The sequence below is a fragment of the Thermobia domestica genome, chromosome 18 (assembly GCF_964235325.1).
Source record: "Thermobia domestica chromosome 18, izTheDome1.hap1.1, whole genome shotgun sequence".
Classification (NCBI taxonomy): Eukaryota; Metazoa; Arthropoda; class Insecta; order Zygentoma; family Lepismatidae; genus Thermobia; species Thermobia domestica.
Window position 1 is genome coordinate 1,432,731 of NC_137471.1, and position 25,451 is coordinate 1,458,181.

A 25,451-nucleotide genomic window follows, 5' to 3' on the forward strand; every position below is an offset into this window, starting at 1 on the left:
GGACAGAAAATAAACCAGTGAATTGTCTAAGCGTGGTTTTCCAAAGAATGATATTTTATCCCTCTTAAACACTTCCTCTGGACTGATAAGTTTGAGTCTCGTACGTTTAGAGTGACGGGGGTAGAGGATTTCCTGTAAAGCAATTATTCAATTATCACACGCATCAAAAAGTGTATGGTATTAGGCAGTGGCATATTTACGATTTTATTTCGGGGGAGGCTTTGCTAACTTTCGGGGGGGGATTTGCCTGAAAATGTGAAAATTCTGCAAGATATTTCATATACTTTACCATAGTAAGTAAGATTTCGGGGGAGGCTTAAGCCCGGAAGCCCCCCTAAATACGCCACTGGTATTAGGTATAAACCAGAGAGAAATCGTATGAAAAAATGAAATAAAATCTCGAGTTTAACGTCCTATAACTACGCTCTATATCAGTGACATACCCAATGGAGGGTTCGGGGGTTTTAACACCTCTTGAGCAAGATATTATACAAAAATTAACATTTACTATATTAAGATATCTATACAAACACCTTAAATTACCTAGGTACATGAACTTGGTAGCTTAATCCCTCTCTTGGCGAACTTCAGGGTACACCACTACTCTATAAGAGATGTGGCCAAACTTTTGTTTCAGGGCTATTCTCCATTTCAGAATTCACTGGTAGTCTTCTTTATCTGTTCAATAACACGCTAGAGGGACCCACAAAACAATACCAGCGATCGGCAGAAACCACCGCGGTGCGTTGGCCACCTCTGCTACTATATAGGCTACAGGTGGCAGATGATTAATGAAAATGCATTAAAAAAATGAAAAAAAATACTGAAATAGGAGATCCGAAGGAAACGGGAGAATTTCTCGGAAGTCCACGAACACGTGGTTGTCCACCACATACTCACATGGCCTGCGATCGCACCAGGAACCAGAGGGGAATGATGTACCACTAGGCTAACGCGCCGTTCTCGGCCAAAAGTATGGAGCTTGAAAGGCTACTATGGAACACAAACAGCTGGAAATATTTTACGAAGAATTGAACTTTTGCATAAAAGTAATAACTAACTAATTCTATGACTTATGGAATCCAAAGGTTCAATGCCGCGTTCACAAAAGCTCTGTCTCCTCTAACTTCTATCCTTAGCCAAATGGATCCAGTTTCTACTTTGTATTCCTATCTCTGCGAGATCCATCTTAATATTGTCCTTCCATCTGTGCCTAGGTCTTCCTAATAGTCATTTTCCGATTGGTCTTCCAGTCAAGACTTTGAAAGCATTTCTACTTTCTTCCATTCTAGCTACATGACTCGCCCACCTAAGCCTCCTAGACTTGACCCTAACAATGTTGGGTAAACCATATAAATTATGTAGTTCCTCGTTATGAAGTTTCCGCCATTCTTCATTCCCGTTCCTCTGGGGTCCGGATATTCGTCTCAGGATCTTGTTCTCAAACACTTTCAGTCTATGTTCTTCCCTCAGAGTAAGCGATCATATTTCGCAACCATACAAAAAAGAGGCATGATTATCGTTTTATATATTTTAAACTTCAAATTCCTCGATAGAATTCGCGACGACAAGAGATTTTGAACAGAATAGTAACACGAATTCCCTGCTTTTAGTCGACGTTTAATTTCTTCGTGAATTTGATTTTCGTCTGTTAATATTGATCCTAGATATTTGAAATTATCCACTGTATCAAAAATATTATTTAATATTTTAACGCATCTACAATTTGCCGTATTACGGTCCCGACGCACTTCCATGTATTTAGTTTTCTCTGCATTTACTTCTAAACCCATGTCCCTGCAAGCGTTTAATAAGATCTCTGTATTTCTTTCTATTGTTCTCCTACCATCACCTATTAAATTTACATCATCAGTATTCATAAAAGTAATACAATACTTATTTACTCATTCATTCAAAATTCAGGGAAAGTGAAACAGAGAAACTCGCAAGTTCGACATTGAAACAATAGGTAATAGCACAATGTTTACAGTACTTAACAGTAGTGATTCATTTGGTCTTATTTTGTATGTGTAAATATACAAATGTATTGAAGTAAGCACAAATTTAATAGAGGAAAAATACGCATGTTAAAAGGCCATTTACTAGTAAACGAATGAAATGACAGATTGCCTGAATCGATTAGTATAAAGTATGTGCGTGACCTTCGCCTGGTTTACGCGTTGTTAAGCAGTGGAACTAGAAGCCAATGGGGAGACGGACGACATACAGTGTCTTGTTTTTTGTTCAATTTTCAAGTGTTAAATCTCCTTTTTCTTGTTTCCACCACTATCCTTTAAAGACAAAATATTCAATGTGATGTTCAAGGACACGCCTCCCCTTTCCCCTCTTCCTCCTATTCATCAATTATTTTCCAGTTTATTCTCTAATTACAATAATTAGAAAAGATGTGATGTATGAATGATGGAAGTTGGTTGCACGAAAGATGCATCTTTAATTAGACATGAATGATCTGAAGAAAAAAGTTGCTGCTTTCGTTTTGAAGTGTTACATCATTTGTTCATGTATCCACATTTGTTTTATATACCTAGGTATTACCGGCGTATTTAGGGGCTATGGGGCTGAAGCCTCCCCGAAATAAATTTGTTAATTTTTTCGCATTCCACGTACAACAGTAATCCTTCTTACCATTTCTAAGAATTTCATTGATTTTTCCATTCTTTTATGCTCTTTCTTCAGAAATAATACTGTACTTGACAAATGTCATGTAAGAACTGCGTTATTTTCTTTCTTTCTTTCTTTTGTCCATTATACTCTTCTGATTCTTGTTCTTAGTTGTTACTTTCTTTCGTTTCTGCTATCATACTTTCGACTGTTGTTAGTTGTGATTCAAGTCGGCCGTCGTTATAACAAAGGAATATTTACATCGTTTAGCTATAAAGAAAGGTAAACGTACGAAGTAAAGAAAATCAAGAGGAGAAAATAAGTAGCCCGGAAAATTAGGTAGGCCAAGAGAATGCTTCCTTTTTCTTCTATGAATAGAATAAAAGGTTAGATTCTCTGCTAAATTTTTGTATGTATCATATCTCGTACGATTCACTAGTCTGCAATTTTTGCCACTGAAACTGCAAACAGTGTATTTCAGCTTCAATTTGTTTCAACATTTTCTTTCAGGTAAAAACGTACACAGATAACACTGAATATTCTAAAATTAAATCAGTTAAGTTGAAATAAGATTACTAATGTTCAACATGTCTTTGTAGGAGCGTCATTTCAGACTTGCTTGAGGGCGGATGATTAGATCCTCCACCAACATACGAGTTTCACGTTTTTTTTTCCTCTCTAGTATATTAGTAGACAATCCAGTAAAATATATTTACTCGATAGCCACCCGAAACAAAATTCTAAATACGCCACTGCCTTGTACTATAAATCATGTAATATTAAAAGTGACGAGATCTCAATTTCGGTGCTAGGGGGCGCGGTGGCTCAGTGGTAGAGCGCCTCCAATGCTTGGGGTCCCTGGTTCCATCCCAGCTCGCGTAGTGTGGACTTTGTGATGGACAAGCACCGTGCTCGTGGGTTTTCTCGGGGTTCTCCCGTTTCCTCCCACTTTCTTCTTTCCACCATTTCACTCATCTCTCATCATCACCGTCTTCTTTAGCCTAACCGGCATAACCGTGGGACGTAAAACTTAAAGATTTCATTTCATTTTTTTAATTTCGGTGCTGTTTATGAGACTCGTTAAATATCTGATCTCACAACAATGAGACAAAAACGGTGTCTCGTCTCGAATTTTAAGAAAAATACTTCTCGTCTCTTCGTCTCGTGATCACCAACATATATACGAGATATGAGCTGACAGTGTAAGATAAAACCCGAACCCACCGTAATCCATTCAATGCGCTCCCATTGGGAATTGAACCGATGATACGGAGCTTCAAAGGAACACACACACACACATATACTAGCCGCTACACTAGAAGGGAAAGCCGAAAATGTTTTTTTTTTTTTTTTTTAATTTATTACTAAATGACAACATTCTATAATGCTATTAATATACTGTATAATTGGAACTAGACAAGAGATTAGATATATTTGTACATCAATCCATAAACCTCATTTCGCTGAACAAAATTACATAATTGAGGATAAGTTCTTATGTGTAGTTTTCGAGGAAATCAAAAGAAACAAATATTTACGTTACTAAAAAATAGGGATAAACAAAACTGATTTTTTTTCGAAAGAAGAAACTGGTTTCTAGAAAAGACGAAAAACGACATTTCGCTGTTTTTTATTTTAAAAAAATGTTGGTTTTCCACCGAAATCGCTATTAGTTTACTTGAAAACCCGGTTTGGGATTACATCGAAATCGTTTTCAGTTTTCTCGAACAGAAAAAATAAAAATGAAATGAAATCTTTAAGTTTTACGTAGCACGGTTATGTTAAAGGAGACGGTGATAATGAGAAATGAATGAAATGGTGGAATGAAGAAAGTGGGAGGAAACGGGAGAACCCCGAGAAAACCCACGAGCACGGTGTTTGTCCACCACAAAGTAATACGGTGCAAGCTGGGATCGAACAAGGGACCCCAAGCACCGGAGGTGAACCCTCTACCACTGAGCCACCGCGCCCCCCTTTTTCGAACAGAGTTCTTAGCTTTTACTGAAACCAGTGTGATTTTGCGTCAAACCCAGTATTTTTTTTTTTTTTAGTTCAGATAATACTTATTTCCAAATAAGCTAACGGAAAAGAAAGAAAAATTCTGATATACAATCGAACCAGTTTTGGGAAACAAAAACTGTTTTCTGTTTTTAAGTTTTTAAAAACCAGTTTCGTTTTTTTTTTTTTTTTCTTAATGCGGAAACCTAGAAATCTAATAGAAATTTTGGTTTCAATATTGATCCACATAAAAAAAAAAGGATATTGAGAAACGTTCTTTAAACGATTTAGAATTAAAAGAATAGATACCATCGTCTCTCTTAACCCTCTATAGAAACCGGAAGTGGCAGAAATTAACCACTTCCGGTTGTTACGTTGATTGCTACAAAGTAGAAAGGGCATTAGATAACAGGAAGTTTTCTACAATCATTTAAGCGTTACAAGAATATATCCCATTTCCACTCTAACATTTCAACTAAAACCGGAAGTGACAGAAATAAACAACATCCGGTTTTAATGTTTATTGGTAAAGAGTAAAAGTAGAAATATATAGCAAGAAATGTTTTTTTTCGCAAGGAATTATGGTCGGAAAAAAATATTTAACCTCTATTCTAGTTTCTGTATTAAACCGGAAGTGGTAGAAATCTACCACTACTTCCGGTTTCACAACATTAACTGATAAAATACACGCCAAAAAGAAACCAAACTCCTCCACGTGGTGTACACATCATACTGCTACTTTGTTTTAAAATAAAACAAAAATGTTTATGAAGACATAATATTTGTTTATAAATGTTTATGAAAATGTCCAGACATATAAATCTACATGTACAACAAATTTACAGTCTAAATATTGAGTTTATGTCATGTTATGGATAACAAATACAACGAAAAATCAATAAATAGTAAAGTCTAGTATATGTACATGTTTGATGCATTTACCTGTGTGTTTACATGCTTAAATCGATTGTGTTGCTTTGACGTTCCAAGGATAAGAGCTGTTGTGCTAGTAGAAAGTGTATCTACATGACATCGACTTCTACAGATTATTATTATTATTATTATTATTATTATTATTATTATTAGTAGTAGTAGTAGTAGTAGTAGTAAGTATTCTGCATTTTAGCAGGTCTTTGGACTAATGAGAAATAAGAAAAATACTGATCAATCCATCATTTTTCTTATAAAAAAATAAGATTTCTATGTTTTAGAAACACAAACACATACACACTAGGGATGGCGTGGTTAATAGAAACTTGACCCACACGTGAGATACTCAATTTTTCGCAAAAATTCGGACCCTCACTCGCCCCTAAGGTTATGTATTATAATGAAAGAGATATGATTAACATCCCATTTGGGGTTGAGGCCTAACTATACATAAAAAAGTCATTTCATTTGGCTTTGACATTTGGCCGTGATGGTTACGCACACACAGTTACATTCATTCATTTTTTTTTAATGTAATAATTCATATATTAAAGGTGAATCAAAAATATATTTTTCCAGTAGTCAGCTCCTCAAAAAACGCACAGACTGTGTCATAAAAGCCAAGTACTAAATCCTACCGGCACAGGGGGGGTCTACTGGGTCCGGAACCTCCCCCCCCCCCAAAGAACTTCCTAACTCAACATACATTTATAATACTATAACAGAGAAATGTTTCATGTAGCATGGAAATGGATCTTTCTTTCTTTTATTAAAAACAATCTAGTTCTATCATTTTTTTCTGAAAATATAGGTGAAAATATTTTACCATTACTTATAGGACACAGAATATTATCCATTCAATACCGGTACTACATAGACGTAGTGGCAGGGGCGGATCCAGAGGGGCGATCGTGGCGATCGCTCCCTCAGAAGAAGAAACTTTTTTTTTATTTTATATATAAATAAAACCCATCCCCGAGTTTGACGCTCTTAAAAGTAGCTCTAAGTACCAGTATTACAACCCACCGCCCCCCTCCAGAAGTCCGTCCTGGATCCGCCCCTGGTACGGCTTGTAGTATTGGACTCCCCAATAAAAATTTCTGGGTACGCTCCTGACAATTAGCCTTAAATTTTGGTTGAAGTAATTGCACAAAATTCAAAGAACGGATTCGACGTAGTAGCTTCAAATTTAGCAGCAACTGCAGGGAGTCAATTAGCCGTGCAACCGAGTGATCTCCAGAGCGTTGAACTAGTTCAAACAATTTTCCTACAGATGGCAGCAGCTAGCGGAGTACAAAGTTTTTCTCCTCTCGTTAACATCGCACGAATGCTAAAATTATTCTTCTTGCTTTCACACTTCTTTGACACTTTCGTGTTGTAGTGTCCAATGTAGCGTGCAATAATATCCGATAAATTTAGCGTTAGATTGCCAAGCCTGTGTTGGAAATTCCCTTTGTTATTTTAAACCGTAAAATGACTGGAAGATATAGTTGAATCTCGTGTTACGAGGAGGCCAATATCTCGCTTTTACGATGATGTGATAAGTTTACTGTTATCCAGAGATTTACGTATATAGCTTTGTGTTGATCTCGGAGTTTGTGTTGTTAATGCTCAGAGAATGACAAAAATATTTGAAATATGCCTGCCTTTGTTTGAAGATCTTACGCTTCCGCTATAATTTATGCAGTGATGTACGTTAAAAAAAAATGTTATGGGAAGGTTCAAACTCGTAAGGTCAAATAATTTTACGGGGTTGTATACACATCTTAATATAGTAAATGTTTGCCTTTGCCCAGTGTTGGAAATGGGAAAAAAAAAACAGAGATGGTATGTTTTATTATGATTTTGACTCAAAATACCGGCTATTTAAATATTGCCTTGACTTGATCATTGAAAAACCAAAGACGTTATTTCCTCATTAATGAAAAACCAGAGGTGGTATGGCATACCACCGCATACCGTCTCACTTTGACCATTGTTTTTGCCTCGTAATATATATTGCTCAAGAGGGAGTTAACACCCCAAAATCCTCCTTGTGTACGCCTCTAAATTTATGCCAAAGACGTTTCGCTCAATTTGTTTGAGTTCTTTCACTTCTACTCAAGCTTTACCGCGGTAGTTCCGGTAGTTTTGATTTCCGGTGGGAGCTCATGTGGTTTGAATCCCACGTTAGGCTATAGGTCTACTCTGTTGAATGGACGGCTAAACTTTAATCAACCAACCAGAGAAGGGAAATGAAAATGAAATGAAATCTTTGAGTTTTACGTCCCACGGTTATGCCAGTTAGGCTAAAGGAGACGGTGATGATGAATAATGAATGAAATGGTGGAATGAAGATAGTGGCAGAACCCCGAGGAAAGCCACGCACACGGTTTGTCCACCACAAAGCTCACTGGGATCGAACCCGGGACCCCAAGCACCAGAGGTGAACGCTCTACCACTGAGCCACTGCGGCCCCAGAGAAGAGAAATGTTCCCTGACCACTGGAAAGTGTGAAAGTCAAAGTGAGCAGACAGGAGATTAACATTAGAGAGTAGGATTCAAATTCGATAGATAATTATTGATTTGGATTTGGATTTGGATTTCTGGGCTTTCGGCATCTAAGGCCATTTAGCCCTTCACGATTTGAGGGATGACGTCCCTCGGCGAACACACAATCCGGGGAAAGGGAAGAAATAAAGGATTGGGAAAGGAAGGAAGCGGCCTGGGACCTATAAGTTAGGTACCACCCCGGCATTTGCCTGGTGTGAATGAGGAAAACCCAGGAAAACCTCATTCAGGGTGGCTGGCCTGAAAAAGCTGTTACACTTTTTCGACCGAGTGACCCCACCGGGAATCGAACCCGGGACCACTCGCACCGAAGGCGAGAGCGTTAGCGACTACGCTACGCGGGGCCACTAGATAATTATTGAATTGACGCCTGACCACCAAGTGCGTACCGCTTTCCAGGTGTACAAACATGGAATCAAAATAACTGCTACAAAGTGGTTATTGTCCTCCCCATAGGTACAGTAGCTAGTGCGCGCCTTTGGTGTCCGGGTCTGTGGGTTCAATTCCCATTGAAGAGCACCTGAAATCTGAATAAATCAGAATGTTTCGGATTCCCCCTTAAACTGTAGATACGCGCCTCATACAGCTTCGATACTTAACGGGAAGTACACTCCGATCCAGAACCAACCAACAAAGGAATATGTTGTGATCTTGCCTGTGAGATACATTATTACAGCCAAGAATGTTATGAAATAGAGAATCAGCCCATACGTATCTTCATCATATGAACTCAATGAAGCCGAAAAACAATCAAGCATCGTCTGGGCTGGCACATCTGATTGGCTACTCCCGTTTCCCTCATGATTGTTGGCTCGAAACATTGCGATCTTAGTGGCGCGGAGTGGGCAAAGTAGGTGTGGCGAAGCTGTGACGTATGGCTTCAGGATTTTGTTGTATGGGCAGATCCTCTATTTTATAACATCCTTGGTTACAGCTGACGTGCCCGCTCCACACGGACACACTATCGCTTTGCCGCATAAACGTTTTTCATTGTATTCGAATTAGGTGAAATACCCTTTCTTCGCATGGGTCAGATAAAATATCTATGTAAACAAACTGAGCAGCGAAAGGAAAAAAATATCGGTCTTTTCTACTCCTTTTACATATCCCGGTAAACGCCCCCTCCCCCTTCCCGAGACCTCCCTGGTTCAAATAAAAAAAAAACGCATTTGGTAACCAGCCGATGGGGGCTGTATTTGGAAGTTAATGCCTGTGGGAGTATCAACATTAGGGTGGAGCAAAATAAACAGATTTTCGAGTATCGAGTTCTAATAGAGCTCGAAAGTTACGCATTTGCGTACTAATCAATGTGAAAATATCGAAAGTAATCACACTTTGGATCTTTAGTAAGCGCAAAATTTGAAGAAAATGACAAAAAAAAAAAAGAAAGAAAAAAAGAAACACCAAGATTTATCATTACGCAAGAAATATACAGATTACTTTCTTTCATTTCTATAGCGTCCAAGAGCAACCAGGGCCTAGAGTTGGACGGTATTCACCAGGTTATGGCATATGCTGATAATGTAAATGTAATAGGGGATGATAGGAGAACAATAGAAAGAAATGCAGACATCTTATTAAACGCTTGCAGGGACATGGGTTTAGAAGTAAATGCAGAGAAAACTAAATACATGGAAGTGCGTCGGGACCGGAATACAGAAAATTATGGATGCGTTAAAATTTAAATAATACTTTTGATAAAGTGGATACTTTCAAATATCCAGAAACAACATTAACAGAGGAAAATCATATCTACGAAGAAATTAAATGTCGACTAAAAGCAGAGAATTCGTGTTAATCTTCGTTTCAAAATCTCTTGTCGTCGCGAATTCTGTCGAGGAATTTGAAGCTTAAAATATATAAAACGATAATCATGCCTGTTGTTCTGTATGGTTCCGAAACATGGCCACTTACTCTGAGGGAAGAACATAGACTGAAAATATTTGAGAACAAGATCCTGAGACAAATATTCGGACCCAAGACGAACGAGAATGGGGAATGGCTACGGTTTACCCAACATTGTTAGGGTCGTGAAGTCTAGGAGGCTTAGGTGGGCAGGTCATGTAGCTAGAATGGAAGAAAGTAGAAACGCTTTCAAAGTCTTTACTGGAAGACCAATCGGAAAATGACCATTAGGAAGACCTAGGCGCAGATGGGAGGACAACATTAAGATGGATCTCGCAGAGATAGAAATACAAAGTAGAAACTGGATCCAGTTGGTTAGGGATAGAAGTCAGTGGAGAGCTTTTGTAAACGTGGCATTGAACCTCCGGTTTCATAGTCCATAGAGTTAGTTAGTTAGCGTCCAAGTACTTCATTTTAGTTGTATGAGGTCAGGGTTGCTAATAATTCGTTAATGTGAGTGATTTTATACATTTTATTTCCATAATAATCTTGCAGATCTTCGCCAATTTCTCAACGTTTTTTCCATGAAATAGCATAGAAGTCATCACGAGGATGTAGCTGCAATTCGAGTTCCACCCCACACTCTATCCATCTATCCCAACAATTAGGATGTTTAAAATTATGTTGATTTAGTCAAGGACGTTGTCTTAAATTCAATTTTTTTTTTTTAAATAAAATTTTGGCATTGGGAGAATTGAGAGCAAAGTTGCTCTAATGTAGACATCTCTGTTTTCTTGTCCGCATACTTTTCCTGTGTAACCTACTTTCCTGTGATATACTCTGAAATATGCTAATATGCAGCAATAACATTCGGAAATATGCAGTATCCTGCAAAGTTTATGCATGCACATCGAAATTCACTCAAAATATGCACTTATATGCAGCAATATATGCATCTCAAACGGATGTTTGCAAGTCCGTCGGATCGTCGCAAGTATTTTCCATCCGTTTATGCACGTTATTATAAACATGCATTTTGCATATAAATCCGGGCTGTATTAATAAGACAAAAGTAGCTTTCATATCAAACCTGTGATAACTAACTAAAAAGAAGAGGTGTTCGCTACTGTTGGAGAATTCAGTTCTTGTATTTGACAACAATCAAGCAATTCATGCTGAGATTTGTTCGACTACTTGCTTTAGCACTGTCCATGTGACCATAAATTAATGTGACCTAAACTTGATTTATGAATGTAGTATTCAAATAGAAGGTCAGCTTAGTAAATTTAACTACCATCATCATGAAGCCTATTTCCGATAAGAAATATTTATTTTAAATAATATAGTTATGAAATATTTTTCCGCCCCTCCGAACTTGCTGCCCCGTCGAAATGAACGTGGTTGCACTTATGGTAGAGCAGGTCCTGGATGTAGTGAAAATTATGATTTTCGGTTTTAACCAGTGATCGGCATAGTGAAAAAATGAAAAAAAAAGTAATAGATTTCAAGAATCTGTTGTTTTTATGTTGGTTTATCACTGCAAGAATAGGTTCTATGTTATGACTTTATTCCTCAATTCGAATTACTTCCGGTTCCAATGTTAATCTCCATAGAGCAAAAACAGTCGGAGAAAGCGAAAAACAAATTTTTGATATCAGTCGCGTAGGGAAGGGGGGGGGACAGAGGTCCCCCAAAGAAGTCCGACAATGTACTTTTGTACTTTGATGTTTGTAAATTTTTAATATATTTTTATGCTTATATATTTTTTGTTTGTAATTTTTCTATATGTACCTATAACAGCACTTCCGCCCCCCCAAACACATATCCTGGCTACGCTACTGTTTGATATAGAATCAGGATCTCAAATGAAAATAAATGAAGTCTTTCAGTTTAAGATGCCATTAGGCAAAGAGAGACGGATGATGAAGGCAAATGAATGAAGATGGAAGATTTCGTGGAATGAGAGTGTGGGAGGAAACGGAAGTACCAGGAGAAAACTAACGGATACGATGTTTTCACCACAAACTCACTTGATCGGGGATCGAATCAGGGACCCCACACACCAGAGATAAGCACTCTAACACTAAGACATCGTGCCACTATCAGGATTATTATTATTATTATTATTATTATTATTATTATTATTATTATTATTATTATTATTATTATTATTAAGATTTGAGAATTGAAAGCATTCGCTGAAGCCGCAGAAAGGGTAAGCCGAAAACCACGTATGACCAATGAGCAAAAGAGAAAAGTTATGTGTGGCCGCCAGGGAAACAAGGTTGGAAACCACTGTTGTAAGCTCACCGCTGAGTATTATATTATCATGTGTATGGTATCCTGGTATTATGTACATTACCTACGAATTCCTCACAATTTCTAGTCACCGTGCTCGTGGGTTTTCTCGGGGTACTCCCGTTTCCTCCCACTTTCTTCATTCCACCATTTCACTCATCTCTCATTTATCACCGTCTCCTTTAGCCTAACCGGCATAACCGTGGGACGTAAAACTTACAGATTTCATTTCATTTCATTTTCACAATTTCTAGTGTTGCTACGTGTAGCTATATAACTTTATTGTGGCCTTTAAATGTGTTGTTTCTATCGTTACGATGACAACCTGAGTTGATCAGTTATCTATTACTGATTGTGTGAATGATATACATACAATTCAAAATACTATTCACTTTTTCAATACTGGCACACAAACAAACTATTTGCTAAACAAAACAATATATTCACATAATAAACTACATACGTGTTACAGTTTCGCCAACTAACACTTTGGCTTCATCAGACACTATCAAGTGTTAGTTGGCGAAACTGTAACACGTATGTAGTTTATTGTGTGAATATATTGTTTTGCTCAGCAAATAGTTTGTTTGTGTTTAAGTATATACAAAGCAAAGCTTCTACTTATGGAAAATACTGCCACGTTCACTTGTTTAACGTAGGGGAACATCATACATTCTTTCAGTGGCGGATCTCGCCTGGGACCGGGGGTCTAGGCCTCCCAGTTTTTTAGTGAAAAAAAATAATTTAAGGCATTATTTATATATTATTGGAAGTTTGTAGTAATTTCATAATATACCTACCAAAGTCTGGATTCTAGCTGGCCCCTCCAGTTTTCACCTTTTAGATCGGCCTCTGCATCCTTTTTTACGATACCAATTCCATTATTCCTACCTAAAGTACGTTTTATTTTAAAAAACAAAAACAAATAATTAGTTAACTTGAAGGGTATAATCGTGGTATAAAAACCAGAAATTTAATCTCATTCACTTAATTTTCAAAACAAGCAGATCACGGTTTTGTTGAAAATTATTATCGCTACTCATAAAGGAGCGTCAAAATATATTATCTTTATCCTTTTTGATTTTAGTTTTCAAAATTCATATTATGTTTGTTGTTTGTCTCTTTTTAGTTTAATTTACAAAATAATTCGACGTAGACTCTAAGCTGCGAATATTATCAACGAAACAACAAAACTTGATTTCATGTGAGTGCCGTTTCCTGAGCACAGAAAGAGTTCAAATAGCTACCGCATAGATGGCAGCAGTTGTCACAGTGGAAAATTTTCTGCTTTCCTTTACGCTGTCCATGTGCGCCAAAATCATTATCTTACTTTTTTTCTTTTACACTGTATACACCAGTGTTCGAAGTGGGGGGGAAAAGCAGAGGTCAGGGGCGTACGCAGAGGGTGGGTCCTGGGGGTCCGGACCGCCCCCCCGAAATCACGACTTTTTTGTAAATGTAGTCTACTTTTAGGGGCAATTTTTAAAAGAATCATATAATTTAGCCTCAAATTGTATTTGAACCCCCCGAAACGCTTTAGACCCCTCCCGAAATAAATTCCTGCGTACTTCCCTGGCAGAGATGGCATGTTTTATTTTGATTTTTGACTCCACATACTGGCTATTTAAATGTTGAAATACAGTGAGGATATGTTGCCTAAAACATTGCATTTCTATTTACATAATGACTAAAAATCGTTGGAGAGTTTCTCTGAAGTTACGGAGGGAGAGACATGGAGAGACTTTGATCCCTCGTTACCAAATCTCTGAATAAAAAAATATCGCCTTATGTTGTATTTTAGAGAGTTATACACGAAAATGCTCAAAAATCGAGTTTTTATATTAACAATTCCTGTGGGGAAAACTGCCGGACCCCCTACTCGACTGAGGGGTATTCCAAATCCCCGGAAAATCCGCCTCCCACAGCAGACACCAGACAACTTCTAACTCCGACCATGCTCAAAACACGACATTTATATGCATTAAGTGCGTGGCTATTTGAGAATGCGTTTTCGAAGCGTTACCCCCTAGAGCGAACGCGACCAAGGTGGCTATTTGGTGACTTTACTTTCGCCAGAGTTATAAATCGTACTGTGAGCCAGTCAAGGTTTCCAGGTCTTTCTTGCCAAGTCCAGGCCTATAATAGCAGAGTTCCAGTACTCTGCACAAAGTATCTTCAAAACAGCTGTTTCTTGCTAAAAATCCCCTTGCCTGGCAACACGTCTTTCCTTTCTTTCCTTCCTTTTGTCATCTTTTAAACAGCAGGCGGTCTATTGTTCCGAGACGCACCAAATACGCTCGAGCTGACGTTATGTCCGCGTTTTTTTATTGCTTTCACGTTTGTGATTAGCCATCCACATTTAAATACGCGGTCAGTGTATTCCAAGCGTACGCATGAACAATAAAAACGCGTTACGATCGCTTCAAATAGCCGCCCTGTAACGCAAGAACACACGCACATACATAAGAAAGAAACAATTCAGTACGGCACATAAAAATATAAACTAGATTAACTTCTTTGAAGACACCTTATTTTAAAAACAAAAGGTAGAAAAAGATAACCAAAATGTCGGTGTTGTCAACTTAAAAATTATTTCTACATACGAAATAAAATATTTTTTAAGTGTAAAGCTATTCGTCAATCACTGTGTATAAAAATGGATTTATTAAAGGTATATTAGTATCCAATTTGCAGTGACAATATGTCTTGATCACTAAAAAACCAAACAGAGGCGGTATGACATACCACCGCATACCGACTCACTTAGATTTGTTCGTGTTCTTGTGTTCTACAGATAGCGTGGAACAATGTTCAATAAATTGTATATTATATTACCATGTTTGAAGCATAAATAAACGAAAGCTGTCTCATATATTTTTGAACATTTTTTTTTAAACGACAATCAGTTACAGAATAATTAGGCCTATAGCTAGGAATTTTAGATGCTTCAACTTGATGTTTACCCATTAACCTTTAAACGCCTATTGACGCAACTGCTGTGTTAAGGATTTAAACCTCAATAGCTCAGCCCTTCATTAAGCTAAGAAAATAATTTTGGGATCAATGTGTTCCTGAGGAATGAAGCTTTCCACCGATATGTATTTCATGTATTGGCAGTGAGGGAGGATAAAGTTCTACCACTGAGCCACTGTGCCCCGAACGATACTGTTTTTCACCCAGAACTTACATTTGAGTCTGCAATTTTATACTCTGATGATTGACCATTGAATAAGAATCCTCTCACATCCTTATAACTTAAGATGAATCATCACCCGAAAGTCAATACATATTTTAGCTCATTTCCTTAATTACTGCGCAATGAAACGTTACATATTATAAATATTGCACTATAAGATAAAGTTATGTTTCAGCTACAACACAAGACACTGATTCATTTGGTTGTGTCTTCTGATACCGAAAAAGATAACAAATAAAAAAATATATATTTGATTCGTTTTACAATGAGCACACAAGATGGCGCTTGCTGTTAGATCTTACTAGAAGTGGTCAATTTTATGAACTGTTTATTTGTATGTGTAAAGTATTTTAAAGTAATTATCTTATTACGAAATAAATATATTGTTTGACCCTTTTTCGTGTTATGTTTCACATTTTATTAAAATATTAATTTACATGTAAGGAAATAGATTTTGAGGAGAAACTTGCGCAAAACGCCATAATCCGTTGTTGCCAAATTTGAACGTTTACTATGGTAGTCACAATCAGAAAATTCCTGGATTCTAGCGTTGCAGTTTGCGAAGCGGAACTTAGCTGTGAATTGCGGTAAGGGTCGAAAACTAATTTCTGCAGTAAGTATCCAAGCAGAATTTCATCATTACTTGCTTTAATTATCTAGCATCAGTAACACTCGACACTATCTGGCAACGCTGCACTATTCAAGCAATGTTTAGCATAGCACCGAGAACACCTACTAATCCACCTTAAAGCTATTCCATGATTTTTTCGGTATTTTCATATATTTTTAAATAATCAAAAATAATATTTAAAATTTCACGTAATACGTATATCCTAACTTATCAAAATGCTGTAATTAAAAAAAAAAATTACTATAAAATGTTTGAAAAACTTTTTACGCATTTTTGAGAAGTACATAATCAAAGCGCACGGTTAACTTTATATACGGCAGAGTATTGTTGAATAATGGAAAATAATAAGAAACACCAATTAAATAACTTATTTCACGTAGGTTTCGTTCTACTAAAACAGAAATAATAAAAATATATACAGTATCTGGGTTTTGTTTTGTCATTGCAACGTTAAGATGAACGGATAGTTGCACTTTTAGTTCTCTTTCTTATAATGCTTGCGCTTTTACTTCCCTTTATATCATTGCATAACATTGATAATAATTTAATTTCAGAGAAGCTGAAACGATATAGCTAAGAAAATCAAGAGGTCCTGAAAGCAACTGTAATTGTCGGGAAAATAATTAGTATTAAATTTTCCTTAAATTTAAATATCACTTTTTGCGGGAATTAAGCAGAACAGGAATTAGGCACAACAGGAATTCCTGTTCTGCCTAAAGATAAGATTAGCTAGAAAATGTGTTACAAAGTGCTGGAGGGTCATTAGCCAGAACAGGAATTAGGTAGACCAGGAAGACACCAATTTAAACTATGGAATCTGCTTGAAACTATAATGTAAACTTTACCTTATCGTATAGCCGGTAAATTTGGAATTACCACGACCCTTTTGTTTCGACATTAATAAATTAGATTATTTACATACATAATACATACATATTTACATACATACTAATAAATTAGATTACACTGTGGATTCTTACGAATAGCTAATACAATCGTGTTGAGATATGAACATGATATTGGTCGTAGTTTTGAATATAGAGGGCTCTGAACTGATTTACTTGAACAACAGGAACACACGAGAATTCAATATGGTATGTACATTGTAGAAATGAAATTCCGTGACTCGATTCAAAGTTACTGCACCAAATTACCTAGAAAATTACAGCAGCACAAGTTCACAATTGCTCTTTCCTTACTGAATATGCAAATCCAATATTCAGCTACACTTGCAAATACATATGGAGAGGATGTAGAAATCGTGTAAATACTTCTGTTTACTGTAATTTACTTAAACTCAGTATGATCGCATTTACGAAAGCTATTTAAGTATTCACGTAACTTCCATTGGCAGTTCAGTTCACTAAATGTCATCAGTTCACACTCTCAGTTAAATTCTAAAAACTGCTATTCTACTCAACCATATCAAAATGCGTAGTTCACAAGTTTGAAATAGACTTCGGAAATTAAATGAAAACAATATTCTATCTTTAGTGGCTCTAAGAATGAAACATTCATAATTTTTGAGGAAGAAAAATTTACGTAACTTCGTACTTTGGTCTTCTTGTTGAGTGACACTGCTCCCATTAACGCCGCTATAATGAGTTATAATCAAGGATAAAAGTACGGGGGAATGCGAGAGGACGCTCTTCCTCTACCTCTAAAAAATATGTACGACGTTCCCCCGGTTCCTAAAAAAGTTCCAATGGGCAAAGATAGGCAGGGGGACGGCGGGACGTCATGCCGCTACCTACCGTCCCCCTACTTTTTCAGATCCACTTTTACCCCTGGTTATAATCGTATCAATACGAACACGTCAACATTTAAAATTCGAAATTTTATATTAAAGCAAGATCTAACAAGCTCAAGAATATACAAATTCGGGCTTCTATTTTAATCATCGGATTTTTAGAATCTTTTAAACCCAAAAGAAACGTTGAAATTATAAATGAGGTTTCTAACTTACGAAAAACTAATAATAATCTCTGTATTCCTATATATATATATATATATATATATATATGACATGAAATGACACTCATTCAACACATTTAAAACATTCGTTTCCCTGCTCGTCTAACCTAATTATTTTAATGACATCAGCCATCTAAAACTTAGAAGAAATAAATTCTTGTGACAAAATGAGATTGCCCACAGGCACTAATTGAATTGATCCAGATCATGCATGGGTTACGAAATTTGTGGCCCGTTCTATCACTGGCAGGCACACAAAACATGACTACTCATACGTTACCAACATTTACTAAAACTCCCTCCCTCGACTCTTAACTACTTTGGTATGTCTGTTCTGAGGCAGGGGCGTCATTTAGGAGGGGCAAGGAGGGGCAATTCCCCCATACATTTCAGGTTTATATAGATTTTATCAATAAAATAGTAGTAAATCATTGAAAAACGCGAAATTTTACTTATCTCAAAGGCTCTTGCCTCCCCCCAAGCAAAATCTGAAATGACGCTCCTGTTCTGACGTCGCAGGTCGGCCAATTGGAAATGACAGAACCAAGTTGTTTTGGCCAAGCACAACATTCTCATGATTCATCAGTCTCCGTATTCTCTCGACATTGCTCCTTCTAACTTCTGGAAGTCCTTCTAGCTGAAAATGTTGCTTCCCGAAGAAGCCTTTCAGAAATGCTTCGGCGGCTGGGCCTCTTAGAGAAAGAATTGTGTGAAGTCCACAAAAACTGAATTTGCAAGAAGATTACGTTCAAAACCTTCATTTTGTACTGTGGATTTCCTCGGTATTCTGTGGTCTCGGACTCACTATCGTCCATAGTGTTCTCACACACTAATCTCAATAAGGCTCACACAGCTCAGACTCATTATCTCCAATGGGGCTTACCACACTAATCTCAATTGAGCTCTTGCTAACTCAGTTCCATTATCCTCAATAGGGCTTATGCACACTAATCTTAATGAGGTTCACGCTAGCTCAAACTCACGATCGTTGAATGGTCACTGCTCATTGGAGTTGGGTGCTTGCTTGCTCTTCCTCGTTATCCATTTGTAGGATTCTGGTTCTTGCTCGTTATCCACTTACGGGACTTTGGTTCTTCTTCTTTACTCATTCATATGTCTGTGGCTTTTGCTCGTTATCCACTTATAGGACTCTGCCTATTGCTTCTTATCCACTTATAGACTTTGCCTCTTGTTCATTATACTTATAACCTTTCGCTATTGCTCGTTATCCACTTATAGGACTCTGCCTCTTGCTTCCTATCCACTTATAGACTTTGCCTCTTGCTCTTATCCACTTATAGACATTGCCTCTTACTTATTACCCACTTATAGACTCTGGCTCTTGCTCATTATCCATGTATAGGAGTCGTGTTCACCTGCTGGGCTCGATGCAAATTGAACACCAAAGCCAAGGTGATGATTTTGACATCTCTTTCTCCAGATGAGTGCAATTGCCAATTATTATTTTATTCACTAAAAGCAAAAGTATACTTTTAAATGGATCTTCCAGCAACCAAACACGCCTACGGTAAGTCGAAGTTTACTCTTAATTGCCCTTAATATTCTGAAATGAACTTAACCTTAGCGATCCTCTCTGTGTACGCCTATACCAAGGGTAAAGTTTTAAATGATGCTCGAATCCAGACAGCTTTGACGTATAAAACTGTACATGCTTACACCAAGTGTAGCAAGTTTGCTACAGCCTTAGTTACGACTGCTGTAGCTGCAAGACTGCTGTAGGACTGCTGTAGCTGCAAGACTGCTGTAGGACTGCTGTAAATGCAAGCTTGTGCAAGCCTACAGACTTAGTCTTGAATGCTTAAGTGAAGCTAAAGACTTAGTCTTGAGTGCTTAAGTGAGGCTACAGACTTAGTCTTGAATGCTTAAGTGAAGCTAAAGACTTAGTCTTGAATGCTTAAGTGAGGCTACAGACTTAGTCTTGAATGCTTAAGTGAAGCTACAGACTTAGTCTTGAATGCTTAAGTGAAGCTACAGACTTAGGCCGTGTCCAAAAGATACAAGTGTGCATTCGAAGTACGCTTATTTCCGGAACTGACGTCACCTAGTGTGCGTCAAAAGGTCCAAGTGCACAAGTCTGCGAGTGCATAGTACATAGTGTGCGAGGATGTACACTACGTTAGCACACTTGCGTACTTAAGATGGGAGTTCTTCGTCGTAGGAACAACAATAATGTCAAAGTGACTTAATAAAATTTTAAAAGACATATGTTTAATATTTTTGTTGACGTGAATATATTTGTGGGCTGATCTAATAATAGTTTACTTGATAAATATACAAATTAGTGATTTTACAAGTGGAATATAAAAATGTTACTCAAATAACAAACGTATTTACCTTGCGTTCTTTGAGTATGCAATGGAATTTAAAATAGTATAGGGAAAGTAACCAAATAGTTTATTTAATAATGCTATAAATTCATTTGTGTTTAAATATAACATGGTTTATGTAGCTTAATTGAAATAATTATACTATCGGTAATGGAGCTATTTGCACGTAAATGACAAATTTTAATGGCGTATGAATTAAAATGTTAAGCTCTATCATAGGATAATGAATACCTAGTTTATTCACTTCTCTATATCTACAGCTACAGCTGCAGCTACAAATATTAATTCGTAGGTAGATAGGCCTAATTTTCTAGTTTTGATTCTAAAGAAATTCCTTTCAAAGCTACCATATTTCCTTGCACTTAAGAGACTGTAATATACCAATTACCATACATTTTGCATTTTTGACAGCTGCCAAAAAGTGAAATACAGATCAAAAATTTCTTTCTCCACATTTATCAAAGACTTCACAAATTCCTCTTGGTAAGCCTTTACTTTGACCATTTCATTTTTTTCTTCGATTCAGGGATTTCATCTTTCGGTTCCGGTTTTGAGAACTTGCCTGTTAGCTCATATATATATATATAAATAAGTTAGTAACTAGGTTTCTTTCTATACCAAAGTGTAATATTTAATTCACATATTATTGCTGAGCGAGCTTCAGCGAGTGAAGGCAGGTTAGAGGCTCGCAGGGGACGTTCTTTTCAGTCTTGGTTGCGAATCGGTTCATTGAACGATTCATTGAGTGAAATGGCCAAAGTAAAGACTTGCCTTCCTTTTAATTTATATAATCCCATTACAGTACCCATTATGAATTGATTATGAACAAATAATTTCTGCCGTATAGTTGAACGATGAGAGCCATTGCATACTGTATTTTTTCATAAAACCGTCTCTTAATTTTGATAAAATTCTTATTAGATTGATAGTAGCTTTTTGTATTATATTTGGACGAAGGGATTTGTTTCGTTACTGAGTAACCCTTTTAGTAGTGGGAAGCATATAGGAGAGACAGTGGGTATATTTCAAGAAAGATGTAGGGCGCCGAAAGCATAGTGAAGTGCACGCAAATGTTGAAGTGTATACAATGTACAGTAATCTTATGTTTTTTAACATATTTTTTTAATTAGGGTTATCCACCAAGAGTACACGTGATCCTTATAAATTGGTATTTCATAGTGACATAATAGCTTTTTTCTGTAAATTTTGGTCCTCATGTTGTTCAACTCCACCACTTCTTTCCTTGTCATCCTTGTAAGTGTTAACTTTTGGTGTAGATTAAGAATATGGAGGCACTATTTTGAAGATTTACGGGTAAAATCTATATATTCGCAAAGAGTAACATATAAGGAACTTCAACATTAGCACAATATAGTAGAAATAGTCTAATCAGTATGCCTGTAACTGAAGCAATACAGTAGAACGACGACAAGATAGTGTCATTGTTGTGTATCTACCGTACATAAAGGAAATACACTCAATATGAACTCTCTCCCAAAGTTGTTTTGATCCACATTATTGTAAATTGAGCTCCCCTCGGTACCTTCGGTGTCCTAACAGTCTTGCAAATTGCCTACCTTCACCTGCAATAAAATTGCTAAGCTACTTCGCAACAGTGTCATCAGCGCCCTAACCACCAGTGCTGCTTTTCTTCCGGGGGATTAATAAATATTCCCTCGCGCAGGCATGCCTAATAAAATAGAACATCGCCAGTAGTTTAGTGGTTTTTATGCTGATAAATATTTGGAGATACGGCAAAGCTGAAGCTCTTGGCATACATGAAAGAAACTCTTAAGTCATTTTATGGTTACCCCATATTGTCAATCTGTACGATATATTAATCTTTAATATAACTGGAAAGCCATTTATCTAAAAAAAAAAAAAAGCATGTTATTTTTTCTAATACTCTAAATTCTCCCTTCTTTTGTTATCAATGTCCAACATTCCACCACGATGAGGCGCTGTAAACAAGTGTGGATCAAAAGCTAATTTGACGAAGTGTACACTATTTAGTGTGCACTCCATTTATAGACTTCGAGTGTGCATCCTCGAAGTGTGCACTATGCGCTTTTGGACACGGCCTTAGTCTTGAATGCTTAAGTGAAGCTAAAGACTTAGTCTTGAATGCTTAAGTGAGGCTACAGACTTGGTCTTGAATGCTTAAGTGAGGCTACAAACTTAGTCTTGAATGCTTAAGTGAGACTATTAAAAGTCCCGAATGTTATTGAGGTTGTATTTTGTCTATAGAAATTAACATTTTTAAAATCCTCTTGTTCTCATCCACACAATTAGTAACATTTTAAGTTGTTTAGTAAAGAACGCAACAACAAGAACAACAACAACATGAAATCTCTTGATAAAATCAAATGAATAAGAAGTCATGGCAACGCTTTAATTATTCAGAGGGAAACAGATGTCGCTTTTATAGATCATAGAGTGACGTCATGTGTCCAGCGATCAATGGGCTTGAATGTAATTGGTTGCAGTAGGTGAGAGTGGGAAAAGAGGTCGGGCCACTGATTATATCCTTGGAAGCAATGAATATAAATTATTCCTTGAAAAATACAGGTAAGACAAATGCAAATTTTTTTGCAGCTTACAATACGAGTTAACGAACTTTGTGTTACATCATTTATGTATCTAGGCCTCTACAAAGACAAAGCAGAGATAAGAAGAGGAAAATAATGATACAGTAGCTTTTAAAACTATATGTTTGAGACACGCAACTTCGAGGAGGTTCGATTTCGATTTCCGGAGGTAGCTCATGTGGTGTAGATTCCACGTTAAGCTATAGGCCTACGTCCTGTATAGCAACGGTGCTGAACGGGATATATTGACTATATACGGGGTGTTTCAGATAAATTACCTATGTCTTATTAGCAGTGGTGCTCATCCCCCCTTATGTCCATGACGCACCCCCCTCCAATTGTCTATCCATAGGTGTTCTTCCATGAAAAAAAATCTTTTCGATTAATTTTTACACCCCCTCAAACATATTTATATAGATTTTTAACTCCCCCCAAACACTTCAATGACGCAGTTTGCGTCATAGCCCCCCTTTGTGGGCACCCCTGCATATTAATCACAATTGGCTGGAGATAAAAGAATGAGAGATGTAAATGAAATGAAATCTTTGTTTTACGTCCCACGATTATGCCGGTTAGGCTAAAGGAGACGGTGATGATGAATAATGAATGAAATGGTGGAATGAAGAAAGTGGGAGGAAAAGGGAGAACCCGAGAAAACCCACGCACACGGTGTTTGTCTACCACAAAGTTCACTTGCCGGGGGCTGGAATCGAACCCGGGACCCCAAACACCAGAGGTGAAAGCTCTACCACTGAGCCTCCGCGGCCCCGAGAGTTGTAAAAATGTCAAAAAAAAAAAAACGCGTCGAATGAGCTTTCTGTTTGGCTGCACTGAAATTGCGCAAACTTTCACTCCCTTATCTGTTGGCACAGATAAAGCCTTAATGACCAGGCACTAAAATTGGAAATTGCGCAAAAAATGTTGTGCAACGTTGCCATCATTACTATAAAGCATTTCGACTAATAAAAACAGTCACCAAAAGGCAAGTTGTTTTCGGGAGAAAAATGCAAAGTAATGGATGACAATAGCATTTTCAGTTATCACTATTATATGTGTGCACGGGCGTCATTAGAGAGGGGGACGGGGAACATGTCCCAGTCAATCAGTCAATAATTTTCTGTATCATGCCTAACTGGAAGATTGCCTGTCCTCTTGCTTTTTTCAGTCACATGTCCCATAACTTTAAACATTATATCATCCTCGCCGATATCAACTATCATAGTCGCACTCTTCCAGAACGCACACAGTTCACTGACCATATTACCACTCATACTACTGGCATTCTGCATATTCCTCCGACGCCTACTAGGCCTATTTCAAATACCACCCCTGATGTAGCTATCACGTCCAATACACTTGCTGCTCACATCACCCTTACAGTTCTCGACCTCCTCGGCAGTGATCATGCTCCACTCAAGCTTTCTTATCATATGGGCCCTGCTTGGCCCCATGCAGTCCCTCCGCCGATTGAAACACCACGTTTTGACAAAGCCGACTGGGAACATTATCGCACTTATCTTACTACTGCCATAGCACATTTACATCCTCCCACTACATCAGAAGAGCTTTTCGCCCATGTTGACACTATAACTTCAGAAATTACGCATGCATCAGAGCTGTATATCCCTACTAATAGTTCAACACCATATAAGCCTAAACTGCCTCCGAATTATCTTGCTCAAGTCAAACGCTCCCGACAAGCTTATCGAGACTACATCAGAACACAGAATCCCGAAGCTCTTCGTCTCCATCGTCAGCTGCAACGTTCAGTCAAAAATTACATCCAAGCGTACAAACGTCGTCAGTGGATAAAAACTTGCAATAACCTTGCTGAAAGTGCTCATCCTTCACGTTATTGGAAACGTCTAAACGCACTCTGTGGCAAGTACAGCAAAACCTCATACCCTATCATCAACAATAGCCACGCACCTTCTGATCAAGATAAAGCCAATGCCTTTGCCGATTATCTGCAAGACATCTTTACACCATCCCCTCATACCCACATCTTTGGTCATCCAGTCGATCATGTAAACACCGCAAATCCAATCCTCCAACCAAATCTTAATCATCCTTTGCCACCACACGAACTTACATCTCCCATCACCATTACTGACATAACAACGGTTGTTCAACATAAACGCAACTCTGCTCCTGGCTTTGATTCCATCACATATCGCCATATTAAAGAAAGTCCTATTTCTCTACTTCTTCTCCTTGCCTCCATTTACACTTTTATTCTTCGAACCGGCTTTTTTCCTGCTGAATGGAAAATGTCCAAAACCCTCATGTTCCCGAAACCGAACAAACCTCCCAGCGACGTCTCTTCGTATCGACCAATACAACTAACATCCACTTTCAGCAAAATCCTTGAACGCATCCTTGTCAACAGACTTCATCCATACCTTCGTTCACGTCATCTCTTACCATCTTTTCAAGCTGGATTTCGACCGTCATATTCCATTAACGATCAG

The 25,451-nt window shown here is 37.6% G+C and overlaps 1 protein-coding gene and 1 non-coding gene across 3 annotated transcripts in view; both read right to left on the reverse strand.

The window, feature by feature from the left end:
- LOC145674796 (23 kDa integral membrane protein-like) overlaps window positions 1-25,451 on the reverse strand; it is a 122,265-nt gene that overhangs the window by 69,284 nt on the left and 27,530 nt on the right. Inside the window, exon 1 of one of the 2 annotated variants that reach the window (XM_081745014.1) lies at window positions 13,044-13,131. The exons of the other annotated variant lie outside the window; for it this stretch is intronic. The gene's annotated coding sequence lies outside the window, so the exon portion shown is untranslated. Of the gene's footprint in view, window positions 1-13,043; window positions 13,132-25,451 lie in introns of those variants that run through there. 2 annotated transcript variants of the gene reach the window in all.
- On the reverse strand, window positions 8,372-8,446 carry TRNAR-UCG (transfer RNA arginine (anticodon UCG)). Its single transcript has one exon. It is a non-coding gene; the product is annotated as a tRNA-Arg (tRNA).